At 38.0% G+C, this 21,555-nt stretch overlaps 1 protein-coding gene across 1 annotated transcript in view; it reads left to right on the plus strand.

Annotated features, from left to right (window-relative positions):
- The window catches only part of GPC5 (glypican 5), a 709,869-nt gene that overhangs the window by 659,914 nt on the left and 28,400 nt on the right, over nucleotides 1–21,555 (plus strand). The gene's annotated exons all lie outside the window — the stretch shown is intronic.

The raw sequence follows: 21,555 nt of genomic DNA on the forward strand, positions 1-21,555 counted from the left end.
TTCAAAATAGTTTCCTGTGAGCTTAAAATGATATGGGTGAATGTAGTATAACCCCAGTGGTAGGGAACTTCTGGAGGGATAACAGGATACTGCTACACTTCTGTATTTGCATCTGTTTTGTTTGCATGCCATGTTAAGCATGTCTTAAAACAGAAATGAATAATAATTCAGATTTTGCAAGCAATGGTCTTAAAACCAAAGAGGTTTGTACTAGCCAAATCCAATTTAATTGGATGGTTAAAGCACTAAACAGTCAGGGTGAGATCCACAAAGATTGGTTCTGTGACGTTGGTAAGAGATTCACCTCACCCACCTTCAGTCATCTAACGTTAGTAACCTCAGTCTACACTGATAAGCCATTGATAATAGAAAAAGATAAGATGGAGCTACAGGGTGGTTCACACCACTTACCTAGTGTGCCATCTAAGGATGCTTCCTTCTTTTCTTGTCCATCCTGGGTTATGCTCATGGCTCATACTTAAATGTGTAATCTTTATTCAGCTGCAAGTGAGCTGGGGATTGTCCTAAATATCAGGCCTTTTACATCTGGCTCCTCTTAGGCCCATTTTAGGCACCAGGGTTCCTAATAAAAGGAATGGGGGAATTACGCCTTTTCTAGCAGACTTTCAGCAGCTAGGTTGCTGCAAGATGAACTGCAAATGACAGCAGCAAGAACAACGAGGAGAGGGATGTGTTTCCTCATAAAGGCAGTAGAACTTAAGTCTCCTATGCGTTTACTGCCAAAAGATTTCACCTCTTCAGCTGGTTTGGGGCTTCTTTTTAAAAGGTGGGCGATAGCAAGATCTTCAAAGCATTAGTAACGTACCCTCTGTATACTAAACTGAGGACATGAGTACTGAATGGGAGTCTAGGAGGCTGTTCCCTCTTCTACCTGTGGGAGCCAAAATGACATGCCCTCAAAGGTTTTTAGCACTTGTCTGCTTAAGCTGTATATGAATGCACAGAGGGAAATGGCCCAGAGGAGCAGACAGAGAGATGAGGGATTGGCAGTAAGGACAATAAGCTACTGCAGGAATGTTTCCCTTCTCCCATTGCAATATCAGCATTTTATCCAACAGCTACTGGAAACAGAGTCTGGGTTATATGCTCTTTTTCCCACATGTAACTGACATTGAAATCCAGGAAAATATTGTTGGCAGTTGGACTAGATGAACATTGTAGGTCCCTTCTAAATTAAATAGTCTATTCTATTCTACTAAACAAATGCTTATTTCTTACTGCATTCATCGAGCATGTCTATGACACAATATTTATAGAACCACAGAATCATAAAGTCAAACAGTTTGGGTTGGAAGGAACCTTTAAGGACCATCCAGTCCAACTACCCTGCCATGGGCAGGGACATCTTCCACTAGACCAGGTTGCTCAAAGCCCCATCCAACCTGGCCTTCAACATTTCCTGGGATGGGGCATCCACAGCTTCTCTGACCAACCTCTTCCAGTGCCTCACCACCCTTATGGTAAAAAAATTCATCCTTATGTCCAATGTAAATCTACCCACTTTCAGTCTAAAACCGTTTGCACTTGTACTGTCATTACAGGTCCAGGTAAAAAGTCTTCCTCCATCTTTCTTATAAGCCACCTTGAAGTATTAAAAGTCCAATAAGGTCTCCCTGGAGCCTTCTTTTTTCCAGGCTGAACACCCCCAACCCTTTCAGCCTTTCTTTATAAGAGAGGTGTTCCAGCCCTCTGATAATTTTTGTGGCCCTCCTCTGGACCCATTCTATAAGTTCTGTGCTTTTCTTGTACTGGGGACCCCAGGACTGGATGCAATCAGTATTTAAGCTTAAATCAAACCTTGCTTTTGCATCAGTTGCATTGCCTGTATCTGATGTGACTCAGTTGGGTCTTTTGGTCAGAATACTGAGGTATGGGGTGGACTTTCTAATGCTTTGTCTTTAAATGTTGTCAGGACACAACTGTATTTCACCAGCTGGCTCTGAAAATTCAAGCCTGAATTTGAAAACAGTTACCAAAAATACTCTGTGGTGCTATATAGTGCCACAGCTTTAGTGTTTTCCTGCTATGGAACTAGCTTGCCCTGTCCTATGGGGCAGGAAGGCAGCAGACCACCCACAAGAGCTGCATCTTGCCCATGAACCTTACAGGTGAATGAGAGTCCTGTGGAAGGAATGCACAGAAGCGCCTGACCACTGGGTGGATGGATGTAGTTTCAGATCTTGACAAGATTTTGGAGGTTTTCCACTTACTGATGTGCCAGAAATAGAACAAGGACTGGGATGGAAGGATAATAAGAGGATAAGGATTTTCACTGTGGTCCCTCAAAAAACTAGGGAAAATTCATTGGTGTGCTTTTTCATGTCCTCACCTTCTGAAACAGGTTTGCAGAAAAATTTAAATGTTTTGATTATCTCCAAGTTGCACTATCAAATGCTTATAGCTGTTGCAGCTAATCAGTAGAGACCTAACAAAGATGAAATGACAGCATTCTCCATTTTCTTGTTAATAGGGAAACTGAACAGTACAAAGCAGATATATATATCTAACTTTTTATTTTTATTTTTATTTTTATTTTTTATTATTTTTATTTCTTATTTACTTTACATTGAGAACAGACTTTTAATAGTATTTTTTCTGTTTTTATTGAGTATATCATTGTCTTTACCAGTAAGAGGATTTTAAAAAACCCACATCATTAACTGAATTCCTATAGGTGTCAGCACCCTGTGATGTGTGAATGCTGAGCTGCAAAATGCATCCCATGAGCAGCAGAAAAGTACATTCTTTCAGGTACCTTTGCCCTTGTTATCCACCTTGTTCAGATTCATGTTTCGTGCGCTGTGAGACTGGGCTCCCTGGGGCAGGCATTGACCTCTTTCTAGCAAAGCATAAGCAAGGCATTCATTGGAAATGAAGCAAAAGGAGCATCTTTTTCCTTTCTTGTGGGATCATTTTTACTTAGGAGGAAGCAAACATAGAAGTATCTGTGTTCTTTGAATAAAAAAAATTTTTAGTTCTGTGCTTGCCAGCTCTTAAAGAGAAACAGACTGAAAACAAGAAGCAAAATTAAATTGTTCTGCTCTGATATTTTTTAACAGTCTCCCAAAATAAGCCATTTATTTTGGTATTTTTACTAACAGAACTCCCAGCATTCTTCTTAAAAATGCCTGTGTTTAGGATGCGGCTTCTCACATTTTTTCATTACCACAACGATGAGTCCCCATGCAAATCTGGGAGATCCTGCGTTACCAGGCAAGGCAAGTTGCCAACAATTGCAAAGTGTAAAATTTTCATCCTGTTCTTTCTATGACGGCAGTTTTCCCCAGAAAGCCTTTCTGAAAGCATGAAATTCTCATTTGGATATGCCTAGGCAGGAAGGTAAGGAATTTTCCCTTACCTGCCAGTATCCTTTCCCAGCCTGTGCAGCATTTGAAAGTATAGCAAAATAGGGTAGGACACAACTCTGGTAAGCTGCAGATGGCTCCAGCAGAGCTGGAGCTCTGGGAAAATGTGCTAGCAGCATTGCTGGCCAATGAGACTCAACTTATTGTAGCATCTTCATCTGAGAGTGTAGGGCTGGGCCATAGGCATGATGCCCTTAGATCCCTACCAAAGTCACATGGAGCAGGCCAGGGAATAGTCAGGCTCTGTCCCTTCTGCCCTTCATTTTAATCCAACAGCAAATGGCTTCCTCGTGCCAAAGTTTGAGTGGAAAAAGAAAGCCTCGCTAAAGTCTCTCTGAAGTACAGCTGCATCAGTAATGATGCAGTTCCCTCACTATCTATGGCTCTGCTTAGAGTCACCACCCAGGTTTACAGCATCTTTTGTGTGTTCTTTACGGATTTTTTTAGCAAAACATTGCTTTGAGTTACAGCCTCCTTTTCTCTGTTACTGCTGATGTTACCTTCAGTGTTGCATGAGTAGATAAGAAAAAGACTGAAGGCACACTCCTGTTCTTTCTTCCAGCTGCTTCTGCATGCCAGCTGGCACTGCAGCTGATGGTGCACATGGACATCAAGTGCTATGACATGAGATGTCTTTGAATCTTCAGGGATATTAATGCAGCTGGGAAAAATGACACATAGGACCTCATCATTGACAGAATATGACATCACATTGTATGATAAAATAATTCAGACTTTAGTGTAATAGAAGGAAGTTGTTTCAGGCCTTTAGCCAAAGATTCTGCAGCTAAATGAGTTCATAGGAAGTCTGTCTTTTGTATTTTTACTTTCCTTGGAGTACCTCTAATATAAATGGTAGTTTATCCTTGGATGCTGGTACCAGCATAGTGTCAGCAGAATTTATTGGTATTCTTTACTTCTAGTACTCTGCACAACAAAACTTTTTCACCACTAAGAAAAGCACACATCATAGCAAAAATATCACATACTTTGAGTTACATCTCAGTACTGATTCACACAATATGTTAAATTGGAAGTATTTTGTAGAGAAAAATACAGTTAGTTGCAAGTGAAAACTGAATATTAAATGAACTAGTGTCAGCACTCTGTACTGATAAATTGGTTTTAATTCAAAGGAACAGGCAGCACTTTCAATTAATCTTTACCATATCAAATAATTGTGCAATTTAGAATTCCATTAAATACTTCCAGAAAGCATGAATTTCCAGAAATACTGAACTTTGCCACTCTGTAATTGGCAACAATGTAGATATGGGCAGAAACTAGAGCTCTCCAATTAAATATCCATTACATTTTAATGCATGCTGTGGACAAAGGAGTGTAGTGTTGTTGTACATCTTTATTTTAGAAGGGGTTTAGAAGTTATCACATGACAGTCTTACAAACAATCAAGGGAAATACTGTCCAGATTAAACAACTTTATCATGAACATGAAGCTGGTGGAAAACTGTTTTGGGAAAGAATTAACTGTGGCTTATTGTCAGAGTGAAAAGATGTTTATTGTGTGGTATCACAAAAGTCTGTCTAAATCTCGGCAATATTTTTCACTGATGACAGTGGAAGCAAGAGCATCTTTATTAAATTTTCATACGTTATGAAACTCTAGGTCTGCAAGTACTTTGGAAGACAAGATAAAATTAAAAAAAAAAAAAAAGACCCGCTGTTTTAATATGCTTAAGTAAAATATAACTCAGTAGCAAAAAAGGATTTTACTTAGGCGGGAACAAACTAAGATACAAATGCAAAATGGGAAATAACAGATTCTGCAGAAAAGGACTTGAGGGCTATTATGGGCTGCAAAATGAACATTTGCCAACATTTATTGTTGTATTATGAAGAAACAGCTTCTCTGTTGGGAAACACAAACCACAATGGCATACGAACTTTTTTTAAAAGAGTTTTCACCTTCTTTCCTTCCCTTCCAATTCCTTACCTTGAGCACTCATCCAAATTCAGATTGAAAGGGAACTGTAGTCAAAACTCCTGCTCAAAGCAGGGTCTCTGCAGGTCTCCACTTGTTACCGGCCTCCAGGTAGGGTGTGACCCATTAGTCCAGTCATCCAGATGTTTTTTTATCCATCTGGCCTTCCACTATGCTGAGTCTAGTGTAGTGTGATTTTAGGAATGGGCATGGGTGGGACAGGGCATGCGAATATTGATAATTGTCCAAAAGGAACCAACAAGATCTAGAAAACATGACCTACAGGAAAAAATGAAAACATTTCAGCTGGAGAGTCAGAGAAGGAAAACCAGGAAGGTGCTATAATAACAGCCTTCTAATATATTATGGTAGCTCGCAGAGGAACTGTAGAAAAACTAGTGTAATCAAACTCAAAGCAAAGTCTTCTAGAGAAGGAAGGTGATTTCTTTTTCCCCACAGAATGTGTAAATAGATTGATTTTTCACACTCGTACTCTCATAGATTTCATTCACTCGGCATACTCACACATTCTAAGCCTAAAACAACTATTGCTTTTCAGTGATATGGGAGACAAAGTATAAGTAATTTGGTATGTCCCTGAAAAAGCTTGCACATATGCAAACAGTACATACCCAAATTCCTTCCAAAGATATGCCTGTGCCTCTGTGTATTGTGTAGGTAGTACTGACATATATCTAGGAAAGATATGGAAGAATTCCCCTCTATGCATCTGTTATGAGATGATAATTACACAATGTCTGTTTAAGTGTACTTGGGGATTTTTAGGTTTAGTAATTTCTGGTAACTTTTTGGGAGGTATTAGATTTAAATCTGTTCTAAATATTTTATCCATTGTGCACATTTATTTTCAGAGTTCTGTTTGATGAGAGAAGTTCAGATTATTAATGTTTCTAAAATGTCCTAACCCTACATGCTGAATAGGACAATCAATACAGCATACAGGAAAAAAAAAAAAAAAAACAAAATAAACAAACCAAAAAACCCAAACATGCAGTACAATTTAAAATTAGGTTTTTCCTCCTTTAACAATTCAAGCAAACCTATTTTTTTTAATTGGGACATTCAGACTATTTATGAGACATATCAAAGAACAGTAAGTTTACCACCCTCTGTACTAATTTGGCACATATGTACATGCCATCAGTTTTCACTGGTTACTTTCATCTCCAAAATCTGTTTTCTATGCTTAACATCCAGATATTTATGTAAACTAACATATGACAGATTAATTAATGTAATTTTGTCTGTAACTTGCTGCATTATGCCTATTTATGTTTTGCAGTGAAAAAAAAAAAAGCAATTTTGCATATACTTTGCTAAGCCTTGTAAATTGAAGCTATTTCCTTTGGAATTAATCTCTAGCTCATTTTAGGTCTGCTCCTCTGTTGACTTAATAGGTGGTTTTTTGCCAGGAACCAGCACACAAACGATTTAAATCACTAGATATCATTATTTAAACACAACTTACATATTTTAAAGGGCAAAAGACTGTATACTGTAGCCTGCAGGTCAGCTACACCAATAATGCAACTGAACGTTAGGAGCAACGCTCCTTATACTCTAAATTGCCTGTTATTTCAGTTTGGACTTGATATTGTCTAGAGGAAATACCATTTAGCTAGTTCTCCACACTGTTTCTCCTTTTTTTCTTTTAATCTCTTTTTCCATAACGTGGCTTTCACAAAGAAAAAAATGTTAAGCGTATCTGATAATGTTTGATTCCTTGAAAGCAAAAGTAACCCAAGTTCCCTGTGGATCCAAAAGTGCACTTAATTAGTCCAACCACATAATTTCTCAAAGAAAATCATTATTCCAGTAGTGTAAATGAAGGTCAAATGAAGGCAATTCACTAGGATTTTCTATCTCAGAATTTCAGTTATGTCTACTTGCAATTTTTATTTTGCATAGGCATGTTGTAGACCTTGCTGAAATTAAAAACTGCATGCAGTTTAAATAACTATTGACAAAAACAGACAAAAAAAGGATTGTGACTTCCTTTGTGTACAATACCTTCTAAAATATTTGCTACACGCAATCATATGAGATACAGTTCAAATCATTTATCATACAGGGTCAATCACAGACCCTGTTAGCCTTTAGGACACAGAAGGCCATAGAAGCCACTGCATATAGTTGGAAACTTTAGAAAAACATTTAAAAAAATTAAATGGTCATGTAATAGGTCCCTTAGTGTGAATTTAAATGCAGCTGTCTTATATCTTCCAATCCAATAAATTCCTATATTTCTTGAGTGAACAACCTGTGGCTTATGAGAGTGTTCTTAGTAACAATCTGAGGAATTACTTCCATTATGTCAGGGGGTTCAGATTTTAACTCATTCTTTGCACTTAAAAACTCATTGGAAATATAAAGTTTTATTTGCTACTGTCAAATATGCCCATGATGATTGCAAAAATGTATTTATAGTTAATGACAGTCTATTTAACAGATTAATGATTCAATTTATCATTGAATCATACATATTAGTATGTAGAACCAAGTGTACACATTGGTGTTGTAGTACAGCAACTGCATTGATTTGTTTCATCTCCATTCCAGTGGACATCAGTGAGTTAGGCAATTTATAAGAAAAGAATAAAAATATGTTGTTTCCCCAAAGAGTTTGTTCTTTATACTTCTAGAGATAAAGATATAACTTTTCTTGTTGCACACTTTTCTGAGAAACCATGCATTATTTACAGGAAATACCTTGTCTTTGTACTGCATCATGATGCAGCTGTTATTAAAAACCATCTACCCTTGTGGGAAGAGAGGATTACAGCAGAAGAATTCATAGGTTCTGCATCTGAATGCGTTGCTTCATAGAAAACACAGTGGGGTTTTGTAGGAACACCAAGATTGATGTAACCACCTGAAGCTCATGGTAGGATCAGCCATATAGTTAAAATATAAATGTGAAAATAAGCACAAGGAAATCACAAAGGTAAGAGAGAAAAGGATAATAAACCTATGATATGTGGTGCCCCAGGACAGCTTGGAGCTTTGCTTGAGGAGCGGTTTAAACAATTTCTGAGAAACACCACCACCATCCCATCTGTATTAGTAAATAAAACATGATAGGTCCTGATTAGAAGATGAATGTTAAGGTATTTTGAAGTCAGATGGGTAACCCTTTTCACCACAAGGAGAAAAAGGCATCATTCACCCTGCCTGTTGAGAACAAACAGCCTGTGGTATATTCTCTTCAAATGACTCCTAGGGTCTGTCTGGAAGCCTGGAAAAGTGGATCAAAGTCATGCTGATGAGTGTGCTAGCCGTTACCAAGGACAAATAGTCTTATCCAGTGATCAAACCTGTGCTCTTGGTCTGTGTAAATGGAGACTGAGGGAACATGTAAAGAAAGTGTTGGAAATAGCTGTGAGGTAAAGACACAAAATATTTCAACACAGAGGTAACTTACGGGACAGAATGGGGAAGATAATCTGTTTCAGATATGTAGACTTAGTAGTACCTTGATATTTTGCATGTGTTCATGCCTTCTATATGAAGTAGATTAAATAATTCAAGGCACTATCTGAAGCAAGTAGGTCCTTTATTTTAACAAGCCTCTAGTCCTTTCAGGAGGATCAGTTTGTTTCATACAGCAGACATTTAAAACCCTTTCTTCTCTATTGATCTCACCTGAATTTCATTGTTTCATTGAATTTCCATCCTCTTTTTTTGTGTGTGGGTTTGTTTTTTTTTTTGTTGTTGCTGTTTGTTTGTTTGTTTGTCTGTTTGGTTGGTGTTTTTTTTTACTATGCTGACTTAATCTTTGCTCCTAACAATACACAGCACACTATGTTCCCAGAGAACAACGTAAGGCCATCTATATTGCTATACTAAGACAGTTCAGAGTCCATCAGTCATCTCATCTACTTTACCTATCATCTGTCTCCACTGGGTAATAGTAGCTGCTTAGGTAAGGATTTACAAAAACAACAAGAATTCAGCAATCATTGATCATTTCCTGGAATATTTTCCCAGTTCTTGTCAGTGTGCAACTCAGGGATTTCTTGAGCCAGAAGTAGCTGCTTTTGGTATTCAGCAAAACTTTAATACACTTTCATTTGCATGTCTCCATGCAACTGCTTAGATGTGAGCTAGAGATCTAAGCTTTAATTACAGTTAATGGACTGACATATAGTTAATGAACTGTCTAGTCAAGACAAGGCAGTAGAACATAGAGATTTAGTTCATGCTAAAGTAAATATCCAGGGTTCAGATGCATAAACACGAATGCCTGGTGTCTTCTGAAGTACCCAAGTTTATCCCACCAGCTCTGGTCAAGAAAGGAAAGGTCTCTTTCAGGTTTAACATCCACCTGCAAGTTTCTAGGGTGTCTGAAATGACACTAAATGCCAAAGTTAAAGCAAATAAGCTGAGCCTTTTGTATTTACTAGTTACAGCTGGACTTCCCTGCAGCAGGTTTACCCAGCTGCTTCTTGAACTTCAGTAACCTGTCAAGTCCACAACATCGTGTGGCAAGGTGCTGTATACAGCTCATGTACGCTTTGTGTGAGAACATGCTTCCTTTTCTTTTTTGTTTTGTTTTTGTTTGGTTTGTTTTTGTTTCACTTTACAATGTTTTGCATCTAACAATGACTTCATTTAATTCTCTCTGATTCTTTTTACCAGGAAGATTGAACAACCATTTTGTATTCAATTAATCATGATTGTTTAGGTTGATTTATTATCTAGCCCCTCCAGCTACTAGGACTCCACACTGATGACCACATCTAGAATATCCCAGACATAATTTTTTTAAAAAAACTTTAAAACGCATCTTGCAGGCTAAATTGCAACTTTCCAAGCAATTTAGTTGCCCCAAACCTCTGATCATTCAGCCTTGGCTGATTTCCATCTGCTTGATTTTGAGGCTTTATTCTCTTGCCAAGTTCTAACGCTCTTGGGATCTTTTACTTTTTGAGACAGTCTTCTACATTGTCTCATGCACTATGTACTGTACTGTCTGTCTTGAAGTTACTTTCCTTTTAAGCACACATTAAGTGCTTTTCTGAAATGATGCCCAAACTGCCAGTGTTTTCAACCAACATGCTTTCTTTATTTATTTCAATAAAATCATCATTACAATCACAAAAATGAAAGAGATATGTATGTGTATAAATATATATATAAAGATATTTTAAACGAAATTGGAAATCATGTAAAACTCAGTTTTTGTTAAAATATGGGCTAAGTGTTGGACATAGTTTAAACAAAAAATTTGGGAGCCAATGCATCTTTTGTGGAAATTTAAACTAAGAAAAACATTTTTTCGGCCTTTTTAAAAGAGCATATGTTTTGAAAACAAGTTATTGACATTCTTAATAATAATTAAAAAAAATCTGGCCAGAAAACTTAATTAAATTAACCCAGGCAAATCATTAGGCACTCTCATGAAGACTTGTATTCAGATAGTTAGAAAACTTAAAGCAAAAGCTAAACATTAAAACCATAGAACCTGTGATTAGAAGTGAAAAGAAAGGTTTAAAACTCAGAAAATCACACCTGCCAAGTTTTGTACAGATCTAGTAAGAATTCATGCTGATGGTCCTTTGGATGCCTATCACTCGAACTACAAATATTTTTTTAGAATACACTATTTCAGTTGGAAAGGACGTACAAATACCATCTAGTCCAACTACTTGACCAAATTCAGAGCTGACCAAAAGTTAAAGCATGTTTTAAGGGAATTGTCCAAATGTCTCTTAAACACTGACAGGGCTGGGACAATGGCCACCTCTCAAGAAAGTCTATTCCAGTGATTTTCTGCCCTCTTGGTAAAAAAATGCTTCCTAATGCCCATTTTAAGCCTACCCTGGCACAGCTTTGAACCTTTCCTACACGTCCTATCACTAGATCCCAGGGAGAAGAAATTGATGCCTCCCTCCCCACTTCCCCTCCTAGGAAGCTGCAGAGAGCAATTAGGTCACCCCTCAGCCTCCTTCTCTCCAAACTAGACACTCAGCTGCTCCTCACAGGACATGCCTTCCAGCCGTTTTGCCAGCTTTGTTGCCCTCCTCTGGACGTTCAAAGACCTTCACATCCTTCTTAAATTGTGGGGTCCTGGACTGCACCCAGTACTCAAGGTGATAACCACCTCCTTTGACCAGCTGATGATACTGTGATTGATGCGCCCCAGAATGTGGTTTGTCCTCCTGGCTGCCAGGGCACATGTGTGCTGTTTTGTGCTGCCCTGATTAAATATCTGACAGGGCCATTGCATTCATGTTCTTGTACAGAGATTTTTGAAAAGTATTTAAAGAAATACATGATAAGAATAAAATATTTTTCGAATAAAAATACCTTGTGAAATTATGACACGGTGTACCACCTAAAGCAAAACCCAGATGAAACGTACAGACTAAATGGCGTATATATACACATATGTGTATACACACACACACACATACATGTACATACATATACACACACATATGCATATATAAGCATATATACCTACCTAGTTCTATACATTTCAATAGATAAGTAAGTAAGCAGGTAGGTACATAGATAGATACAAAAAAATCTTATTGCTGAGAGAGACGCAGGCATTTTTTCATTCACCTTCCTCTGTATCATAATATTCTGGAGAATTCTAAGGGCTCTTCACAAGAAGTAGTGTTTACCCTGAAGAGGCAGAAAGCACAGCTATACCTAACTCCTTAGAGGTGTATCTTGGTTGGCATTTTGTACCAAAACATTTCAGAAAAAAAGTACAGCAAAGTATAATGAATACGTCCTCTATCCTTTTGACCAATGCTGAATTACATTTCTCACCTAACATTCTGTTGTAGCACTGAAATCAATAGAAACTATTTTATTTCAAATAAATGTCTAAATTTATCTGAAGAAATGTACTTGTCTTGAACTGTAAATATTTTGCTTTAAATTTCCAGATGCAAATTGGATGCTTCCTGATGAGTAAAATTAATTGAGAGTAAATGTAATTTTCATGTGTTGAACAAAATATAAAAAAATAATTGTTGTGGTTTAACCCCAGCCAGCTACCAAGCACCACAGCCATTTGTTTGCTCCCTCTCACCCAGAGGGGTGGGGAGGAGAACTGGAAAGGAATGTGAAACTCGTGGGTTGAGATAAGAACAATTTAATAGTTAAAGCAAAAGCCGAGCACACAAGCAAAACAAAGCAAGGAATTCATTCACGACTGCCCATGGGCAGGCAGGTGTTCAGCCATCCCCAGGAAAGCCAGGCTCCATCACGCGTAGCTGTTACTGGGGAAGACAAACGCCATAATGCCAAATGCCCCCACCTTCCTTCTTTCCCCACATTATATACTCAGCATGACGTCATACAGTATGGAATATCCCTTTGGCTAGTTCAGGTCACCTGTCCTGGCGGTGTCCCTTCCCAATGTCCCATGCCCCTCCAGCCCTCTCGCTGGGAGAAGAAACCAAAAACTCCTTAACTTAGTATAAACATTACCTAGTGACAACTAAAACCATCAGTGTGCTATCAACATTGTTCTCACATCAGAGCCAAAACACAGCACTGTACTAGCTACTAAGAAGAAAACTAAATCTATCCCACCTGAATCCAGGACAATAATAAATCACAGAAGTTTTGCACAGCTGAAAAATATCCATTACTGTATATAAAAACTTGTCTTCAATGTTTCTTTTGAATATTTTTTCTTTGATAACACAGAATTGTAATTAGCCATATTTTTGAAGAGTACCCTCAGTAAATGAGCAGAAAAAGATGATAACATCAGCTTGAAATATTTAACAAATATTTGAGGTTCCTCCAGTCAAGAATATGACTGGGGCAGAATCAGAAGTATTAGAGACTCTCAGAACAGAAAAGATTGATTCAAAAAATAATGTACTTTTACAAAACACTAACCAAGTATTCTAGCCACAGAGCACATGAAAAGCTTAAATTAGGAGTTTTTCCTATTTCCTATTTCTACTATAGCCTCCTATTTCATCTCCTGAATAAGACAACAGCAAGAAGAAAACCCACACAAACTTAAGGAAGTTTTCATTATAACACGCAAGTTCCTTTCATGAAAGTGCTGTGTATTTTTCATTCTTACCAGACATGAAGTTATATTATTGAGAGCAATGCATCAAACCACAATAAATCTTTGACTACTCATTCTTACTGTTCCATGAAGGTGGACTACAGTATAGAGAAAGAAGTTTTGTGCAGCATTATTTTTTTTTCCAATTCCCCGTTTCGGACAATCTTTGTCTTTTTTCATTCCTGTAGCCTTAGAGATAGAGCGAAGTATGACTCCATCATCCTAAAGGTGATGGAAAAGAAAGTTACATTGATTAACTCACTTCAGTGGCTGATAATGAAAGAAGATGCTTTAGTGATTCTGGGTTTTTTGTTGAGGGTCTAGGGTTGTCAATGTTGTCAAGGCATCTGTCAACTGCTGTTGTGTGGTTTGTTTGTTCTTTGTGTATTTTTTTCTTTCTGCATTAAAACACGTCTTAGATGCCAGCACATCTACTTACATTTAATATCTGTTTGGTTTAAAAAGTCATCAGTTTTCACTGGAATTTTTTCAGTTTATGAACCATCTCAGAAACAGTAAGATAATGAGAATTAGTCCCTGTCATTTTGTTATGATTTTCAAGATGTCACGGCCGTGGTGATCCATTTCTCTATGGGGTTTAGCCACAACAGTATTGCTCATGTTGACTGTTTTACCACTCTGTTCCTAAGGGAAATATAGTCATAATCTAGTTGCTTCCAAACATGCTGATATTTCAGCCTGTGACTTGCTTACAGAACAAACTAACCAGTCAGGAAGATGAAAAATTGTTACTTTTCTTTCTGGAACAATATCATTCAGTGTGACAGGGGAAATGATAGTTCACACATGAGAAGTTACTTTTTTTATATTAAGGCAAGTGTCACAACACAACTTTTGAAAAGCAATGTAAAAAAATGCAACAATTAAAATAAACAACCAGGAGAATAATCCCTTAATTTTCTGAAATATGCACTTACAAATATTTTTATTTATTTATTTAAGTAATTAAGTATTACTCAAGCTATAATGAGTAGGAGAAACAGGATTTCTTTATAGAAACCTGTTATCAGTGATCATTTTATAGGAGATGTAGGCCTATCATCCCTACTACTTTCTGAGAAAAGTGGTTTAAGATTTTCCATGTTGCATTGGTTGTGATAATGTTATTCTCCATGGTAAATGCTATTGTTATGAATGAAAACATGATTGGAACTGTATTACTGGAGTTTTCATAATGGTTTAGAAAAAAAAGACAGAGAATGGAAGAACAATTGCTTCAGATTAGGGCTCTGTATGGACTGATGGATGCTAAACTTCAAGTCCCTGTTGTATCTGGGGCAGATAATTAAACTTGGATTTCCCTCATTTCAAGTTGTCTACCTACCTATATTTATCCTGGCATTTATGCCTTTGCTACTTTTTGTGGGAAAAAAACCCAAAACACAGAATCATAGAACCATAGAACCATTTAGGTTGGGAAAGACCCTTAAGACCATTGAGACCAGTCATTAACCTAGCACTGCCAAGGCCTCCACTAAACCATGTCCCTCAGTACCACATCTACACTGTCTTTAAAATACCTCCAGGGATGGTGACTCAACCACTTCCCTGGGCAGCCTGTTCCAATGCTTGACAACCCTTTCAGTGAAGAAATTTTTCCTAAGAGCCAACCTAGACCTCTCCTGGTGCAACTTGAGACTGTTTTCTCTTGTCCTATTGCTTGTCACTTGGGAGAAGAGGCCAACACACCCTGCCTACAGCCTCCCATGTAGTTGTAGAGAGCAATAAGGTCCCCCCTCAGCCTCCTTTTCTCCAGGCTATATGACCCCAGTTCCCTTAGCCACTCCTCACAGGACTTGTTCTCTAGAACCTTCACCAGCTCCATTGCCCTTCTCTGGACACGCTCCAGCACCTCAGTGTCCCTCTTGCAGTGAGGGGCCCAGACCTGAACACAGGATTCGAGGTGCGGCCCCACCAGTGCTGAGTGCAGGGGGACAATCACTGCCCTGGCCCTGCTGGCCACACTGTTTCTGACACAAGCCAGGATGCTGCTGGCCACCTTGGCCACCTGGGCACACTGCTGGCTCATGTTCAGCTGGCCATCAGCCAGCACCACCAGGTCCTTTCCCACCAGGCAGCTTTCCAGCCGCTCTGCCCCAAGCCTGTAGCGCTGCGTGGTGTTGGTGTGACTCAAAGTCAGGACCTGGCACTGAGCCTTGCTGAGCCTCATATATTTTGCTTCAGCCCAATCGATCCAGCCTGTCCAGATCCCAAAAACCTTTATATTTCTTTCATAGCACCATAAGAAAACGTTATTAAACTTGGAAATTTTTTAAACAATGCAATATTCCGGTCAGAGAGACTGCCCTCCATTTTTTGTCCACCTTGAGCTTATAGGCAGATTTTTAAAGGCATTTAGATGCCTGACTCTGTTAGGCCCATAGGGGAGAGATATTGCATAACCGATAAACCTATTATTAGGTTTCTTTTCTTCTGAAGTAACAGACTCAGTTGGGTAGCGATGAGCAATTATTCCTCCCTGAGTTTAGAAGGTGGCTCCCAACCCATTTCTGAGCTTTGCAGATGGAGTCCAATCCATGCTTTCTGTCACTGTTACAGGCATATTCAAATTGGATGCAGTTTTTTCAGGCAGATTGGTGTCATTGATTGTCACCTTGTAAGGGCATACAGGACACTGTTACAAAAAGCACATAACGGAGGAGCAAATTTATTCGAAGTACTATAAAGGAACTTCCAGATTCTAAATCTGATCTGACATCTAAGGCTTTGGGATTCTTCGTGCTTGTCATGCACATCTGACAAACTAGTCTGATCAGTACTACTCCAAATATACTTGTCTTTGTCTTTCTAAGCATGTTTCATTGTTAAATATAAACTTGAATGAGTTTGTTAACAGTGAAAACTTTAGAAACACTTTCATGGTAAGCTGTACAGGCAATTGATTACTTATTGAGGATAGGTAATATTACTTAACCTTGTGATAATGGACAGTTACAACTGAATTTGGGCAGAGGAAAAAAAGGAGTAGTATGTAAATTTGAGCTTAAAAAACTCTTTTGCAAGATAATAAGGCTTTTCCTAGACCCATAAAATAAATGTGTATAGGACTTTTCCATAACACTAAAGCCAGCTGGCATGGAAAATGTAAACCCTCTTGCCCTCCAAGACAAGGTGGCCATATCCTTAATGACTGTTTGCTTACATGTCTCTGCTTCATACAGCCTTACAGCCTGAGAACGGCAGTGGGTTTGGAGAGTTCTGGTCAGCTCAGGGCAGAAATTGCCAGGGGCCATTCTGACAATATAGATTTGCAAATGATCTCTTTTCAGCGGCTCAGGACATACCTTCACAGTGCTTAATTACTAATGAAGATGTAATAAAAGATCCAAATCAATATATTAGAAGCAGCTTTGATTCTTACATTTTATTTTTTAGCTGGTTGACTTTTCAGTCAGACAATAATGCTTAACACACTTTTTTCTCTTATGCTTTTTGCAATTAGTATTTTGCCTAAAAAAAAAAAAAAAAAAAAACAACACCTAAAAAAAATCTACTGGAAGAAACCATCCCAGAATAAAAAGAAATCCCATAGGTGTTTTCCCTCATTTTTCATACAGCTACCTACATGGACTGTCAGTGGGTCCTGAAATTTCAGATTTACTGCAAAAACTCTGTTGTTTGAACTAAAAGATATAACAACATGAGAAAGAAATCAACAGATTCTCTATAGCAGCAATTAGACAATCCCACTGTCTCTCCAATTCCAGAAGATAATTCTCCTTTCTAGTGCTCATTTTGGTATGCATTTAACCCAGTAGTAACTGATTTTGAGCTCTGTTTTCAGTCATTTCCAGTTAGTTTCAGAAATTAACATTTTTAATGCACTTCTCTTTCAGCTCCCACATTGTTCCCACTTCTTCACCTTTTCCTTTCTAACTTCATGTTGAAGCCAATCTGCCCCACCAGCTGATCTAGTCCATTTCATCAGATTCTGCTCTATCACTGTTTGCTCAGCAATTTTCCTCATTCGCAAGTCTGATTTTCCTGTCAATCCCACCACCTCCCTTGTCACTTCATTTGAATGGAATGCTCTTTTCCAGGCAAACAGTTTCCAGTCTTTCCCGTATTTCCTTCAGGTTCCAAGTTCTTCCTTCCTCTTCCCTAGTTTCACAGTCTTGGTATCAGTTAATACCTTTAACCAGTGAATTCTCTTCTCAACAAGATATTTATTTCCACTGCATTTGAATAGGACTATATCTGTGCTGTTTGAAGCCACCACTGCTGTAGAAAAATGAAAACCACTTGTTTTCATTGGTGGTGCTCAGATTATGGTATGCAAAAGATACCTAAGAACAGTAGTTTTGGAAAAAGTCTAGAGGGAAATTTTGAACTTGCACCCATGTTAAGCAGGGAGCACAGTCAGTTACCTGACTGTAATGGTGCAGGCAGAATTTAGCCATAACAGGGAGAACCCGAAAGGAATGGATTCTTCAGAAATGTTAGGTGAAAAAAGCAATGTTCTAACACATAAGCATACTCAAAGTTATGTAATCTGGCATGGCTATAGACTTGCAGTGGGGGAAAAAAGAAGACATTGCAAGTCACTAAAAGTGCAGGTTTTCAGCCAGTGGAACCCCTTCATAACAAAACTTGACTGATGATCCCACAAGAGAAGATGTAAATGCAAAAGTTGTAAATGTTTGGGAATGAATGTATATTTTATTTAGTCTCTCAGCTATAGTGGAATCATTATGACTGAATATTTCCAAATACATAATTGAATTGGAATTCGTTCTACAGCCAATACTCAGAGATATTTGAGTCTATAACTCAATTCTGGCAAGAATGAAGGTTGTCATCATTACTGGGAGGTCTAGAAAACCTTAATTACAGGGGGTATTGCCAACATCAGTGAACAACTGATGGCAGACAATATTAAGTTCCTTTCAAGACATGTATTATTATTCAGGAATTATTCAGGATACAGAATCTTATTTGATATGTATTCATGGAAGAAACTTTTACTCAGTTTTAATAAGTGTGTGAAGTTTGGTATCTCAGTAAAGGAGTTCTGTTAAACTTGAGATGTCACATATGCTCAAAGTCAGCACATGATTCTATAAAAACAGTGTGCAAGACAGTGGAAAACGAAATAACTTTTACCCCCTGCAGAGATTAAATTTACAGGAAATATTGAAGAAAATACTATAAACGCAGGTTTGACCTGTATGTAGAAGCAATTGGAGCAGAAATAAAACGCAACCCTCAGATGCTCACTTTGCTCCTGATAGTCCTACCATACACTGTTCTTGATGCATGAAATATTTTTACATGCACTTTAGAGGGAGAAAGCAGGAAGTAAATCAGTTACTGTAATACATACACCACAATGTACTTTAAAAAAAAAAAAAAAAAAAAAAAAAAAGAGGAAGAAGAAACAGATGTTTCTTGTGCAGGTGTATAATTCAAAAGGATTATAAAGCTATCAAAGAACATGTAATGAAGTGTAGATTAAAGAGCACAGTCTAGTCATTACAGCTTATGTTCTGAACTTTCATGAGATAGGATTGCATAACACTAGACATGTACTCATGAAAACAAGGAGATTGAAAACACCTGCAAAAGAAGTGTTCTGTCCTGAAAGGTACAACCTGCAGAAGTGGATGAATAGAGCATTAATATGCTGTAGACTTAGACCGATGCATAAGCATCTATTACCCAGTTCTCTGCAACTGAAAGTCACTTTGACTGAAGGTCATTGTGACCAAGATACAGGTCTCAACGATTCTTGGAATATTTTTGGTAGAAACAGTGCCAGTTCCATCACACCTCAGTTTATTTTGCTTAGCACTAAAAGAAAGGGACTCATTTCAGACATCTCATTCTTTTCTACAGCTTTTGGGTAGGATTATTTCAATTACAGATGGCAGGATGTGCCAGTCCTTGATTATTTTGCCTAAACACATGCCCTCATGTACTTCTGTGCTAACCAGACACAATAAACCTGAGTTTGCTTTATCGAAACGTACATGATCATAACTGTAACCATGTGATGTGTGATTTACAGCAACTCCTCATAAAATATAGACACAGAAAAATATTACATAAATACATTGCAATCCAAAAATGAGAAAGAATATGAGCTAAAAAGATATGAAAGAAAATAGCTTTGTTATGTATGAAACATTAGAAAGTCAGTCTTCTTGTACACACTTCCATATGGATACAAGTGAATATCTTCAAGCTACGACATAATCTTTGAAATAAAGAAAAATAGAACCCACCTTAACTTTCAGACAGCCAGTGTGTTATTTTCTCTCATGACTTTACAGATGCTTCATCAATATCCATCATCATCCCATTTACGAAATCCAAGGACAGCAGACAGTCAGATAATCAACAGAACTGCACATTCTCCCAGACAGATACTGGATCTTATAGTCAGACCTGGAAGAAATTTAGAAATATTTTGCTTCTGATAAATGTTCATTTAGATATTCATCTGGATGCAACATCTCTTCAACTTAATTGTCATTTGGTGAAATTTCTTTGTCCATGGCAAAGAGCAAGCCCAATTATAAACTAACCATGTAAAAAAGCATGAATATCTATGATACCCATCAACAGTGGTAACCAGAGGTGGACCATGCAGAAAATGCACATTAAATACAAACATTGTCGAGATGCAAATTCAAGCCAATTTTGGTTAACACCAGAATGGAAGACAACTAGAGTGGGATTCTTCTATGCCTGTATTGATAGGTATGTAGCACCTTCCAAGATATACAAGGCTATCCGAGATGTGAGGCTGATAGTTACAACACAAGTCTTAGGGGAAGTCAACATTCTTCTAGATTGACAATAAGTAGCTAAGCAGGGTACCTGACAGTGCCTGAAATAGCCCTTAGTATCTGTATGTAGGCAACTGAGTCACATAGTGTGTGTCTGCTTTCAGGAGATGGGTGCTATTTTATCAGATGAGTGATTCTACAGCAGGGATACACATAACATCAGAAAGGTCCTAGGGACTTGTTAACTCCCCAGGGAGATTCATGTCTTACCCTAGTTTCTCCCCTGATGTGTGGTTCTACATGCTAGGTACTTTCTTTGGTATTAGTCGAAAGGCCTTCCTCTGTAGTTGTTGGTCTATTCATCAAGACCTTTTTTCCAAAAGCACACGAGGAGTGTGGGAATCTGTATTCTGTTCAGTTCCATTCTGAGCTCTGTTCAGAATCCATGTTCTATCAACTCCATCACCATTCCTTCTAATCACAAAAGGCTGCTTGGAACATTTAAGGTGCTGCTTATGAAATTAGAATAGTCACTCAGGAAATGGCAGAAAGCGAGCACACAAACAGATATACTAGGAAAAAAAAAAGGAAAAAAAGAAAACAAGAATAAAAAAACACAAACAAAACAAACCCACCTAGCAATGAATCGCAGGGAAACTATATACAGCTGGAGCAGATATAAAAGCATGTATAAATCTGAAGCATGTATCATGTCCAAGTTCAAATGTGTGAAGCAACAAAAAGATTGCTTAAAAGCACTGTCTAGTATCTTTGTTTAGGAATTTCAAGAGCTGAAAGCTTCCACTGCTATAAAGGTCTGGCAGAAAGGTACGTGGTAGTCTTTGGCATTGAGGTATAAGAACAGCCAGACTGGTAGCAAAAGCTTGAAATAATTTTTGAAGATCCTATTCATCTAAAATATTCTCATCCAAAACCAACTCCACTTGGTACTTATTTCCCTTTGCTCTGAGCTATTATTTCCCTTCATTCAGCCCCAGATGTGCTCACAAGCATGTTTCCTTGATGCTTCCCTTCTTTTCTAAGTACTTCATTTTTACTTCTACATATACTGATACGTCATTTCTTCTTATTACATTGAATGACCAGCGTGATCTTTCTATACTGTCTCTACAAGTCTGAGAGATGATAAAAAAATCTCTCATGCACTGAGAAGAAATGCTTCAAGGCTCTGGTTTCTCATTAGGATTCTTTGGCTACCGTTAAATTCAGCAGTAACCAGAAACATTGCTGGGCAGTAGAATTCGGAGATCAGTTTTGGTAAATTGCTTGAAAATACCCAAAACATGTTTAGCTTGTACAAGACTTTCCCAGTAAATTCACAGGTACTGGGTTGGGCTTGCTGTGCTAAAAATGCAGGAATTA

Source organism: Falco biarmicus, chromosome 2, assembly GCF_023638135.1.
Source record: "Falco biarmicus isolate bFalBia1 chromosome 2, bFalBia1.pri, whole genome shotgun sequence".
In the NCBI taxonomy this organism is placed as follows: Eukaryota; Metazoa; Chordata; class Aves; order Falconiformes; family Falconidae; genus Falco; species Falco biarmicus.